Source organism: Hippichthys cyanospilos, chromosome 16 (assembly GCF_059441005.1).
Source record: "Hippichthys cyanospilos isolate Australia breed blue-spotted pipefish chromosome 16, RoL_Hcya_1.0, whole genome shotgun sequence".
NCBI classification, from domain to species: domain Eukaryota; kingdom Metazoa; phylum Chordata; class Actinopteri; order Syngnathiformes; family Syngnathidae; genus Hippichthys; species Hippichthys cyanospilos.
In genome coordinates, this window is record NC_142384.1 from 1,499,473 (window position 1) to 1,513,527 (window position 14,055).

The window sequence follows — 14,055 nt, forward strand, 5'->3', positions numbered from 1 at the left end:
GCGCAGTGATTTTGGTCTCCTTATATTAAGCAATATTGGAGCTATAGATGAATATTGAGTTTATTAATGATTATTAAGAATAAAACGTGTCCAAAATTAAACAAACACTTTTTTTTTTCAAGTTTTCAATTTAACAACACACACACACACACACACAAAAACAAAAAGAACACTGCCAGTACAAATACGTATACAGATAATGTATAAAGTTCGATGCGCTTAACGCAAACTCCATAAAAAGAACAAAAGGAAAAAAAAAAAAATCAAGATGTCAGCCCAGATTGAGACAGAGTCCACAGATTAATCCCTTGTTGCAGGTCGAGTTCCGCTCTGCCTGAGGTGGTTGATAAAGGGTTCCCATATTTCTGTAAATTTACTGTGAGACTCATGTATACTATACTGGATCTCTTCCAAGATATAAACATGCTGTCATATCATTTAACCATTTATAAAAATTAGGAGACATGGCAGATTTCCATTCTCTCAATATTACCCTCTTGGCAACAATCATACCGAACATTATGGCTTGCTGAACCGATTGTGTACATGACAAAGTATGAATTGAACAGCCAAATATCACAGTCAGGACATCAGGTGTTATAGCTTGCTTGTAAATGGCACTGTATAGTTGAAAAATCTCAGACCAAAACACTTTGAGCGAGGGACAGAAAAAAAACAAATGCCCTAATGTACCTTCATACCTTTTACATTTATCACAAATTGATGAGATTAAGGGGGAAAGTCTATTCAATCTGGTTTTAGAATAATACAGACAACGTACAACTTTGAACTGTATCAGTTGAAGCCTGGCGTTTATTGAGCAAGCTCGTATCCCAACTAAAATTCCTCAAATTTCTGCACCTGTGTCGCTTGACCAGGCCTCATTGAATTGAACCGAGGGCGTAAATGTAAAAAAATAGCTGGATAAATTGTGAAAGCTCATAAAAATCATGTTGTGTAGTTAATATGTCAAACTGAACAAATGAGTGGCTCACAAAATGTCTTATTTGCAAGTACCGAAAGAAATGACCAGTTGGGAGACGAAACTTTGTTTGCAACTTCAGGAATGACGCAAACCCATTATTAATGTAAAGATCTTTGACTGAGACTATACCTTTGTTTGACCATTGTTTAAACACAGAATCTGATATGGCTGGTTTAAATGCCGGGTTCTTGCATATGGGTACATACACAAAAAAATCTGGAAGATGCAAAACTCTCTTAATTTGTTTCAAAAGTCTCACTGAATTATATAAGACAAAATTATGTTCAAATGTTTTTAGGGGAACATCCAGCTTGCCAAATAATAAAGACGATAAAGATGCACCCGTACAAGCTTCAAAAGAATAGGCTTCCATTTCAGGCCAGCTCGGCTGTTGACTCTCAAGCTCATTCTGGCTCCAGAAAACCAAGGCCCAAGCATTGCAGGCCCAGTAATAATGCCTCAAAACAGGCAGACCAAGACCACCTTCTGACGGGGGTTTTCGGAGATGACTCCTAGATATGCGAGGAACCTTGTTAGCCCAGACAAAAGACACCAGAATGGAATCAATTAGTTAAAATAAAGATGCTGTAAGAAAAATGGGCAAATTCTGGAATAAATATATAAATTTGGGAAGTATAATCATTTTAACAATGTTTCACCGTCCAATTAAAGAAATAGGGAGTGATTTCCAAACTATCTATCATAATTTTAAGTTTATTTAGCAATTCCATAAAATTCAGTTTGAAAAGAAGTTTGGGGTCCCTGGGGATCATAATTCCTTGATATTCAAAGTGATCAGTTGTGATCTTGAAAGGTAGTTCATCCAAAACATTTTTGTCTAAAGTATCTGAAAGAGGCATGAGGACACTTTTTTTCCCGGTTTATGGTAAAGCCGGAGAGTTGACCAAATTCCTCAAACGTATTAAGGAGAGGTGAGACAGCCTGTCTAATATCGGATAGAGTCAGGATAACGTCATCAGCGTAAAGCCAATAGTGCATTCAAATGCATTATATCTAACTCCACTTATTTCAGGGTTCGATCTAATGGCAATGGCGAGTGGTTCAAGCGCTAACGCAAAAAGCATTGGGGATAGGCAGCAACCCTGTCTAGTGCCCCGTTGTAATAAAAAGGGAGACGATTTATTAATGTTGGTGAGTACGCTGGATCTGGGTCGTGCATAAAGCATCCTGGCAATAGTCACATATCTATCACCAAAGCCAAATTTCTCTAATACAGTAAACATATATTCCCATTCGAGTTAGTCAGACGCTTGCTGCGCATCCAGAGAAATGACAGCAGAATGTGGAGACTTATTGGATTACATAACATTCAAGAGTCTATGGGTATTTGAAAATGCAAACCTTCCCGGGATGAATCTGGATTGGTCACCATGGATCAGACTACCAATATATTTGTTCAACCAATTTGCTAGGACTTTTGTGACAATTTTCTGATCACTATCTAATCAACTAAGAGGGCGATAAGAAGATAATTGAGTTTGATCCCTCCCTTTTTTTAATAAAAGACATATATTTGCATCATATATTGTCTCAGGAAATGAGCCTTCTTTCACAGAGGAATTTAATATCCGAAGCAACAGAGGGTCAATTTTGTCAACATGAGCTTTGTCAAACTCAATACCAAACCCGTCGGGGCCACACACCTTTCCATTAGGAAATGTGCGGATAGCAGTTTTGATTTCTTCTAATGTAAAATCAGCATCCAACTGTTGTTTAGCAATTTCACTTAACGAGGGCATATCTAATTTATTCAGGAACCCCAATATATCCTCCTTTGATGACAACGACCTAGCAGTTAAGATTAAAAATATTGTTGCCAACCTGATTGCCGAGGCTGTTGCCATATTCAAATTTTAAATCTAAGATATTTTTTGAGACATCATCACATTTAGAAATACGATATGCTTCCTCCAGTAGTGGGAGTTGGGTCTGGATTTCACATAAGCGCTTCTGTCTAGCCTTTTTATTGAAGGATTGATAAGAGATGATGTTACCCCGGATTACTGCTTTAAATGTTTCCCAAAGTGTAGAGTCATTAATGTTCAAATAATCTGTAATCTTGTTAGAAATATGTTCACAAAAATATTTATCTAAATTAATTGCTGGGTTGTATTTCCAATTGTAAAAATGCAGTTGTGTCTTGAGAAAAATTTTCATACATACTGGAGCATGAGCCGAAATTAAGATGGTATGATAAATTGAGCCGACGACGTCAGCGATCAAGCTATGATCAACTAGAAAGTAGTCAATCCTAGTAAAACTGCCATGCACTTGAGAGAAAAAAGAATATTGTCTATCCAATGGGTGTTGCAGCCTTCAAATGTCCACTAAATGTAAAGAACTAATGAGGTTATTTAGGACCAACACAGACTTTAACGTAGGAGCAGTTGCCAAAGAAGACCTGTCCAAATGAGGGTCAAGAAAACAGTTAAAGTCACCTCCAATGATGATATTACAATCAATTTGATCAGCAGCAATATAGAATTTTTTGCAAAAAAAAATCTGGACTGTCAAAATTGGGAGCATATACATTAAGCAGGGCCTGTTACGGGGCGAGGATGCTCACGAGTAAAGTGAACCCCAAATCAGACTGGACTAAAAAGTTCGAGTTGAAATTGTTTAATAACAAAAGGAGCACGTAACACGCGATGAGAAAAATAAAGGTGAGCCCGAAAGTAACAAATGAAAAGCACAGTAGAATTTGCACAGCTACAAAGTAACAACTGAGAACGTACATAAAAGATATATATGGAATGGGGCAACTAGAACCAGCTACTCACGGAGAGGGCGGATCAGCCGTAAAACGCCGTCGGGAGTCAAAAAACGCAACAATGAAAAATGTACGCGTGGCGTGATTTGGAGAAGAAAATCAAAGAATCAAAAACGTATCGTGCAGACTAGCCGAAAAGGTATTCGGGTGGAACAAGGAACTGGGGAACAACGAGGAATGTGATACAATAATCCGACGGCGTCTGACTGTGCCGGCTGCGTTTAAGTAGTCTCAGGATTACTGATACGAGACAGGCGCGCAGCTGGTGACGCCGCCCTCCCAGGATTGTTCCTAGCTTCTCTGCAATGCCCAAAAAAGCCTGCAGGGGGACACCAAGAGCAGAGACCATGACAGGGCCAATGGCATTGAATTTACAGTACCCTTTACAAGTACAACTCTACCACCAGGGTCTGCCACCATGGACTCAAAAACAAAAGGAACAGTCCTACGGACCAAGATGGCAACACCTCTAGCATTTGAGGAAAATGTCGCTTGATAAAATTGTGATACCCATGATGCCCTCAAGCGTACTTAAGTACGCAAGATATTGGCAGATTCGGACTTTTGTGATCAATAACTCTCAGCCAAACGTTGTCTAAACACCAAAGTTGCCTTTGTTCCTCCTTCATAAAACGTACTACTTGCTACAATGTCAAAAAAAGACATTTGTAAAATGTTTAAACAATTTGTTTCGCTGAAAAGACGCAATTGATCTCTATGAGCAGCAGAGGCTGGGCGAGTGCGCAAGGGGCCGTCTGCAAATTACTAGATGAAGCGGAAAAAAAAACAGTAACCACAATTCGTAATTATGAAATCAACGATCACATCAAAGACATTAACATGATCATATTGGAACAGTGCTTTTGGAGGAAAAAGTCTGTTTAATTTTGGACATTTTTGTTCTTAATAATCATTAATAAACTAAATATTCTTCTATAGCTGCAACATTTTTTAATATAAAGAGTTCAAGATCACTGGGCACATCAACGTTTTCATGATCACACTACAACAGTCGTTTTTTAAATAAATTATTTTGTTAAAATTTGGAGATTTATTTTAAATGCTTGTTAATCATTTATACCCTCAAAATGAATCTCTGGGTCCCCTTAGTGAGGTGGGGTAAAAACTCCAAAAATCAATACAACCATCAATATAGTACCCCCAATTACGCTACAACTGCTGGTTTTCTAATAAATTCCTTTGCCTAAATTTAAGGATTTTTTTTAAATGCATATCGACCATAATTTACCAATATATTGATCAATAGCTGTGCTCTTGGTTGGATTAGGGAATCCAAAATCCCCAGACACATCACTGAAGTCCATCCCTTCATGCTACAACCTCTGGTTTTCAAAGGAATCCCTTCGCCTTATTTTAAGGATTGTTTTTATGCTTATTGATCAATATTTATCAATATATTGATCAATAGCTTGGCTGCTTGTTGGGTTAGAGACTCTAAAATTACCACACATATCAGTGAGATTTCTCCCTTCATGCTACAATCTGTTTTTTAATAAATCCTTTTGCCAAATTGCAAGGATATTTTTTTGCTTATTGATCAATATTTACCAATATATTGATCAACAGCTCTGCGGTTGGTTGGGTTAGGGACTTCAAAATCCCCAAACAGATCAGTGACATCATTTTAAGGATGACCCAATTTTAAGGATTTTTTTTAAATGCATATCGACCATAATTTACCAATATATTGATCAATAGCTCTGCTCTTGGTTGGATTAGGGACTCCAAAATCCCCAAACACATCAGTGAACTCCCTCCCTTCATGCTACAACCTCTGGTTTTCTAATAAATTCCTTTTTTTATGCTTATCGAGCAATAATTTAAAAATATATTGATCAATAGCTCTGTGGTTGGTTGAGTTAGAAATCCCAAAATCACCACACATATCTGTCACCCCCCCCCCCCCCCCCCCCCCATGCTACAACCTCTGGTTCTCTCATTAATCCCTTTGCCAAATTTTAAGGATTTTTTTTTATGCTTATTGATCAATATATTGATAAATATTGATCAATAGCTCGGCTGTTTGTTGGGATAGAGACTCCAAAATCACCACGCACATCAGTGACATCCCCCCCTTCATGCTACAATCTCTGGTTTTTAAACAAATCCCTTTGACTAATTTTAATTGATTTTTTATGCTTATTGATCAATATTTATCAATACATTGATCAATAGCTTGGCCGTTTGTTGGGTTAGGAATTCCAAATTCTCAAAACACATCAGTAAGATCCCTCCCTTCATGCTACAACCTCTGGTTTTGTAATAAATCCCCTTGCCTTATTTTAAGAATTTTTTTTAATGCTTATTGATCACTATTTACCAATGTATTGATCAATAGCTCTGCTGTTGGTTAGTTAAGAGATTTCAAAATCCCCAGACACATTTGCGACATTTCTCCCTTCATGCTACAACCTTTGGTTTTCTAATAAATCCCTTAGCCAAATTTTAAAGTTTTTATTATTATTGATCATAATTTACCAATATTTTGATCAATAGCACTGCTGTTGGTTGGGTTAGGGACTTCAAAATCCCCAAACACATCAGTGAGATCCCTCCCCTTATGCTACAACCTCTGGTTTTCTAAAAAAATCTCTCTGCCTAATTTTAAGGATTTTTTTATGCTTATTAATAATTACCAATACTATATTGATCAATAGCTCTTATGCCTAACTTTTAGGATTATTTTATTTTTATTGATCATTTATTACCGATATATTGATCAATTGCTCTGCGGTTGAATGAGTTAGAGATCCCAATATTCCCTCACACATCAGTGACATCCCTCCCTTCATGGTACAAGCTCTGGTTTTCTGAAAAATCCCTTTGACTAATTTTGGGGGATTTTTTTTATAATTATTGATCAATAATTACCCATATATTGATCAATAGCTTTGCGGTTGGCTGGGTTAGAGACTCCAAAATCACCAACCAAATCAGTGACATCCCTCCTTTCATGCTACAACCTCTGGTTTTCTAATAACCAACAAAAAGCGGCGCTATTGATCAATATATTGGTAAATATTGATCAATAAGCATAAAAAAATCCTTAAAATTTTACAAAGGAGTTTTTTTATTTTTTTTTAGAAAACCAGAGGTTGTAGTAGTTACGTCGTAACACCAAGAACTCGACAGTGGACCACCACAGACCAGACACAGACGAGTGCGAACTTAATATAAGGGTTTTATTAAACAAAGGTAGCACACAACGCGTGAAAAGGGAATAACATAGGGAATGTAACAGATAGCCGGTTAGATTCGAGTCCGACTGCCACGACGGGGTTTGGTCCGCTCCCCCCGGGGGCGCCTGTGCCACTGGATCGCCTCGCATGGTTCCAGCAGCTAGCCGCGCGGATAAGTCTTCCACGTGAGTAGCTAGCGTGTTAATCGCACCCATAAGCTCTCGTAAGGACTGATCTATGTGCTGATCTACGAGCTCGCTTTGGCTGGCTAACGCGGCTCGAATGCGTTCCTGGTCCATGGGGTCCATGGTGGTCGGAGTATTGTGTTACGTCGTAACACCAAGAACTCGACAGTGGACCACCACAAACCAGACACAGGCGAGTGCGAACTTAATAAGGGTTTTATTAAACAAAGGTAGCATGCAACGCGTGAAAAGTGAATAACATAAACTGGGCAAAGTGGCAACTCAAATACCGCGATCTGAACACGTGTGTAAAGTCCAACTAAAAGTGACATAGAAACACCTATGTAGTTGATGGCGGAACGCCAGTAGTCCGACAAGGGAGGGGGGGGGGGGGGGGGGGGCACCACCTGGAGGAAACGGAAAGTGACAAACAAAAGCAGACAAGAGCAAAAACGCACATACAAAGTAGCAACAGAAATACTCACAACACCTGATGGAATAGCATACGAGGAAACTTGAAAACGAGACCGAATTACAAAATACTTCGATGGCTTCCTCCAGCTCCAGTCGCATTTAAATAGCCCGGTGATTGTTGATGGTGGTCAGGTGCGCGGCTGGTGGCTCTGCCCTCCCGTCAGGGACACACCTGCTCAAGAGGAGAGAGAGTGAGGTGGAGGAGCAAGAACGTAACAAAGGGAGGGATGTCACTGATGTGTGTGGGGATTTTTGAGTCTTTTAACTAACCAGCAGCAGAGCTATTGATCAATATATTGGTAAATATTGATCAATAAGCACAAAGAAATCCTTAAAATTTTGCAAAGGGATTTATTAAAAAACTAACGGTTGTAGCATGAAGGGAGTGATGTGACAGATATGTGTGATGATTTGGGGATCTCTAACTGAACCAACCGCAGAGCTATTGATCAATATATTGGTAATTATTGATCAATAAAATAAAATAATCCTTATTATTAGGCAAAAGGATTTATAAGAAAACCAGAGGTTGTAGCATGAAGAGAGGGATATGACAGAATCGTGTAGTGATTCTGAGGTGTCTAAACCAACCAAACTCAGAGCCATTGATCAATATATTGGTAATTATTGATTAATAATCATAAAATCCTTAAAATCAGGCAAAGGAATTTATTAGAGAACTAGATATTGTAGCATGAAGAGATTAATCTCACTGTAATGGAGGTGTCGGAATAGCGCCCAAACTTGTGACGTCCTTGAAAGGACTGTACTTGACTGATTCAGAGGATCCTCAATCTTATCAGGTTGTCCGGCCAGAACATAAAGACGATGCACACTCTCATGCCACTCTTTATTTGAATATAATGTTCTATTTATTTATCTGGGTTGGTGTGTGTGAGGGTGTGTATGTGTTTGTGTGTTTGATTGTGGGTGTGATTGTGTTTTCTATGTGGTCTCTGCAAAGGAGAGCAGAGAACATTCACTAAACATTGATAACTAACATAACTGACATTGTACAATATGTTACATCATATGCTCACATTACTCTATATTAGCTTAGAATAACATAAACAACACAGGCAAACATACCGTACAATGATAGGAAGAATGAATTCAACCCAATCGTTCCAAAATGTGCGTTAGGTAGGAAAGGGTTAATGGAGCCGAATAGATTTGAGTGGGCAGTGACGTCACTCCCTTACGGAGTAAGAATCACATCGGCACACACGGCAAACAGGCGACAAATACGCACATTTGTGGATGAAACTTTAACGTGAATACTAAAAGTGAAGTATGAAAATTACGGTATATTTGCCTTTAGCAATTATACCAAACTTAGATGCAATAACAACTTAGACATTAATGGACAAAGTGAAGCAGTGCAAACGTAAACATGTATCCAAAACCACGAACAGACAACATATTCAAACTGTACTTACATTCTCATGGACGCACGAATAATAATGAAAGGAATGAGGTGATCCACAGAATGATTGAAAGCAGAAAAAATGACTGTCCGTTACAACGATACCTGCCGACTGACCGGTGAAAGAGCAAAACAACCTATGATAGTGTAAACAGAGTCCTGATTGGTAGTGGAGGAATGAAACACAACTTGTGATTGGTTGCTAGGCGGTTGCTAGGAAGATCACATGACCACAGGAGACACATGTCCAGGCATAAATAGTAATAACAGAACAATTCAAACACAAAATCGTTAAGTATAATCAGAAACTTCTTAACACTCACTGATGTGTGTGGTGATTTTGGAGTCCCTAAACAAACCAACAGCAGAGCTATTGATCAATATATTGGTAAATTATGATCAATAAGCATGAAAAAAAATCCTTAAAATTTGGCAAAATTATTTTTAAGAAAACCAGAGGTTGTAGGCATGAAGGGAGGGATCTCACTTATGTGTTTTGAGAATTTGGAATCCCTAACCCAACAAACGGCCAAGCTATTGATCAATGTATTGATAAGTATTGATCAATAAGCATTGTTGGAATTTTATTTCTAATTCAACATAAACTCAAGTTAGTAATCTGACTCCAATTTGTGACCTTACCCAACTGCCACTCATCCAACAATTTGCGCGCTCGTTCTGCAATAGAAAGGTATCAGGAAGCCGGCATTTTCACACACGAGTGGATTTATTCCTAACACGCAGATCTAATACAAGCACCTGGGTCTCGGGTCCCTCTCAATACAGCCCTGTACGCTGCTGTTGCCACCAGCAGACGTACTCTCATCCGAGTTGCCCAGCAATGAGTTGTACTATACAATATGCAAATGGCACATCGACAAAGGCATCCTGGCATTATTTTATTGGCTATGTGTATACTGCAGTTAACTTTAGCTTGCTTTCATTGGTCTTTCTTCCCTTGCAGAATCGCTTGCTTACTCCTCCTGGTTGTAGTTTTCCTCAAAGTTGTTTTTCACCAGGTGCCAAGGTCATCTCGTCCCCGCGACTAGCACCGTTTGCTCTGAAACATTCCATTCTTACACTCCCGTGCACCCCATATTGTTTGTTCACTTTACAGTCTCACACTCTCATACACAGAATGTAGCAACATCTAATGAACTACTTTAAGCTCAAACTCTTATATTCCTTTAGCATAAAAAATCAATTAAAATTAGTCAAAGGGATGGGGGGATGTCACTGATGTGTCTGAGGATTTTGAAGTCTCTAAACTAACCAACAGCTGAGCTATTGATCAATATATGGGTAAATATTGATCAATAATTATTAAAAAAAAAAACGTAAAATTACACAGAGGGATTTTTTAGAAAACCAGGGATTGTAGCATGAATGGATGGATGTCTATGATGTGTGTGGTTATTTTAAGATGTCTTAACTAATCAACAACAGAGCTATTGATCAATATATGGGTAAATATTGATCAATAATCATTAAAAAAATCCTTAAAATTTGGCAAAATTATTTTTCAGAAAACCAGAGGTTGTAGCATCAAGGGGGGAATGTCACTGATGTGTCTGGGGATTTTGTAGTCTCTAAACTAACCAACAACCGAGCTCTTGATCAATATATTGGTAAATATTGATCAATAAGCATAGAAAAAAATCCTTAAAATTTGGCAAAGGGATTTATTAGAAAACCAGGGATTGTAGCATGAAGGGAGGGATGTCTATGATTTGTGTGGGGATTTTAAGGTCTCTAAACTAGTCAAGAGCAGATCTATTGATCTGACCTATTGATCAATATATTGGTAAATATTGATCAATAAGCACAAAAAAATCCTTAAAATTTGGCAAAGGAAATTTATTAGAAAACCAAAGGTTGTAGCATGAAGGGAGAAATGTCGCAAATGTGTCTGGGGATTTTGAAATCTCTTAACTAACCAACAGCAGAGCTATTGATCAATACATTGGTAAATAGTGATCAATAAGCATAAAAAAAAATTCTTAAAATAAGGCAAGGGGATTTATTACAAAACCAGAGGTTGTAGCATGAAGGGAGGGATCTCACTGATGTGTTTTGAGAATTTGGAATTCCTAACCCAACAAACGGCCAAGCTATTGATCAATGTATTGATAAATATTGATCAATAAGCATAAAAAATCAATTAAAATTAGTCAAAGGGATTTGTTTAAAAACCAGAGATTGTAGCATGAAGGGGGGGATGTCACTGATGTGCGTGGTGATTTTGGAGTCTCTATCCCAACAAACAGCCGAGCTATTGATCAATATTTATCAATATATTGATCAATAAGCATAAAAAAAAAATCCTTAAAATTTGGCAAAGGGATTAATGAGAGAACCAGAGGTTGTAGCATGGGGGGGGGGGGGGGGGGGGGGTGACAGATATGTGTGGTGATTTTGGGATTTCTAACTCAACCAACCACAGAGCTATTGATCAATATATTTTTAAATTATTGCTCGATAAGCATAAAAAAAGGAATTTATTAGAAAACCAGAGGTTGTAGCATGAAGGGAGGGAGTTCACTGATGTGTTTGGGGATTTTGGAGTCCCTAATCCAACCAAGAGCAGAGCTATTGATCAATATATTGGTAAATTATGGTCGATATGCATTTAAAAAAACATCCTTAAAATTGGGCAAAGGAATTTATTAGAAAACCAGGAGTTGTAGCGTAATTGGGGGTACTTCATTGATGGTTGTATTGATTTTTAGAGTTTTTACCCCACCTCACTAAGGGGAGCCAGTGATTCATTTTGAGGGTATAAATGATTAACAAGCATTTAAAATAAATCTCCAAATTTAAAAAAAATAATTTATTTAAAAAACGACTGTTGTAGTGTGATCATGAAAACGTTGTAAACGTGCCCAGTGATCTTGGACTCCTTATATTAGACAATTCTGCAGCTATAGAAGAATATTTAGTTTACTAATGATTATTAAGAACAAAAATGTCCAAAATTAAACAGACTTTTTCCTCCAAAAGCACTGTTCCAATATGATCATGTTAATGTATTTGATGTGTTCGTTGATTTCATAATTACAAATTGTGGCGTTACTGTTTTTTTTTCCCCTCTTCAGCGTGGTAGTTTGCAGACGGTCCCTTGCGCACTCGCCCAGCCTCTGCTGCTCATAGAGATCAATTGCGTCTTTTCAGCGAAACAAATTGTTTAAATATTTTACAAATGTCTTTTTTGACATAATAACAAGTAGTCCGTTTTATGAAGGAGGCACAAAGGCAACTTTGGTGTTTAGACAATGTTTTGGCTGAGAGTTATTGATCGCGAAAGTCCGAATCTGCCAATATCTTGCTAACTTTACTTCATTATCAAGCGTCTCTGTTCTGGGGGAGGAATGTGCGTTTCTTGCAGAAAAATTATGTCGGGAGACAACAACTTTGAATGTGAAAATACTTTTCCCATTTTAAGATCTTTCCCCAAACCTCTAACAAACGCTTTTTAATCCAAAAGCACTGTAGCAATATGATCATCTTTATGTCTTTGATGTGTTCGTTGATTTCATAGTCACAAATGGTGGCATTACTGTTTTTTTCCCTCCTCATCTAGTAACTTGCAGACGGTCCCTGCGCACTGGCCAAGCCTCAATGGCGTCCTTTCAGCGAAACAGACGGTTTAAATATTTTACAAATGTCTTTTTTTTGCCATTTTAGCTCGTAGACCACGTTATGATGGACTATAATGCCGAATCTGCCAATATCTTGCCAACTTTACTTGAGTACACAACCATGCAATAGTCTCTGGTGAGCACGCGATAGTTTCTGGTGCGCACGCGATACTATCTGGTGAGCACACGATACCCTCTTTTTTTTCGCGTGTCCCTTTAGGGACTCCGTAGCATTCAACTCAGACACAAATTATTCAGAATTCAGAACATTATTTTTTCTTTAATTTCACCACCTGAGTACTCGACAAGCGCCTGCAAACAAGCATGACGTCAACACTGCCAGCGTGGAAATCACTTACTAACATCAAACCAGGAAGTAAACCGCGCGGTTGAGTCTAACGCCCCAGAAAGAGGAGGAAACACTTCAAAGACGAAATTACAGACGTTCTTCAAGCGTTCTCTATGACGGGAGACGAAATTACAGACGTTCTTCAAGCGTTCTCCATGACGGGACTTGGTGGATTTTTTTATTTTATTTTTTTTTGCCATCGGCTTGTCCTCCCATCACTGAAAGTGGGTCGTTTTGAGTCAAGTCAGTGAAGGTAAAGAAGCTCTACAAAATGCGTGTTGCTGGCTAGCCATCTGTCATTCGCCTGTCAAACGACGTACTGCATACTAATGCATTACACCCCAAAATAGGTCGCTTGAATGCTCGTATTATATCATTGATAAGTGACGCTTGCGAGGGAAGACTTCTATTGTTTTTGTGTTCTCACTTAACAAATATTAAAGATCCGCGTGTCTTTGTAGTGTCTCTCGACTTTTTAAAATTTTAAACTTAGAAAAATACTTTTACGTAGCACTAAGAGGTATACGGTCTCAAACAATGCAACAGTCACACCCATTTAAATACTGTATGAATTAAACACTACAAGTGGCATTTTTTTCCATTCTGGGTTGGGTTACATTATGACGAATTTACTGACAGTAGTGGTTTTCTGTTCTATGGCGTCACTGAGTTAGGCTGCAAAACAAAGAAAAGTAACTTAACCTTCATTTAAGCTTTGATCTCGGGGTACCTTTGTTACCCGAAAAGTGCCTTTTACATAAAATGCATGTTTAGTTATTAAAAATTGAAATGCTGCATGTACCAAGGTCATACAAATGGTATTTTACGACCATTAAATGGAAAATGTGCCTCTTTAAAGGAGACCAAGCTAATTTAATTGTTGATCATGGCTGATCATGTTAATATGCATTAATTGGTAAAACCAAAACAGCAAACAACTCTGAATAGTGCAGATTCGGAAATACAACACCAAATGAGTCCAGGTTGGTCGGCCAATATACCATAAT

General features: G+C 38.1%; 1 protein-coding gene across 4 annotated transcripts in view; it reads left to right on the plus strand.

Annotated features, from left to right (window-relative positions):
* Positions 1-12,772: 12,772 nt before the first annotated feature.
* Positions 12,773-14,055, plus strand: part of pdxdc1 (pyridoxal-dependent decarboxylase domain containing 1) — a 158,437-nt gene continuing 157,154 nt past the window's right edge. Inside the window, exon 1 of one of the 4 annotated variants that reach the window (XR_015868126.1) lies at positions 12,773-13,301. The gene's annotated coding sequence lies outside the window, so the exon portion shown is untranslated. The remainder of the gene's footprint in view (positions 13,302-14,055) is intronic. The other 3 variants (XR_015868125.1, XM_088436402.1, XM_088436401.1) reach the window with 3 other exon arrangements.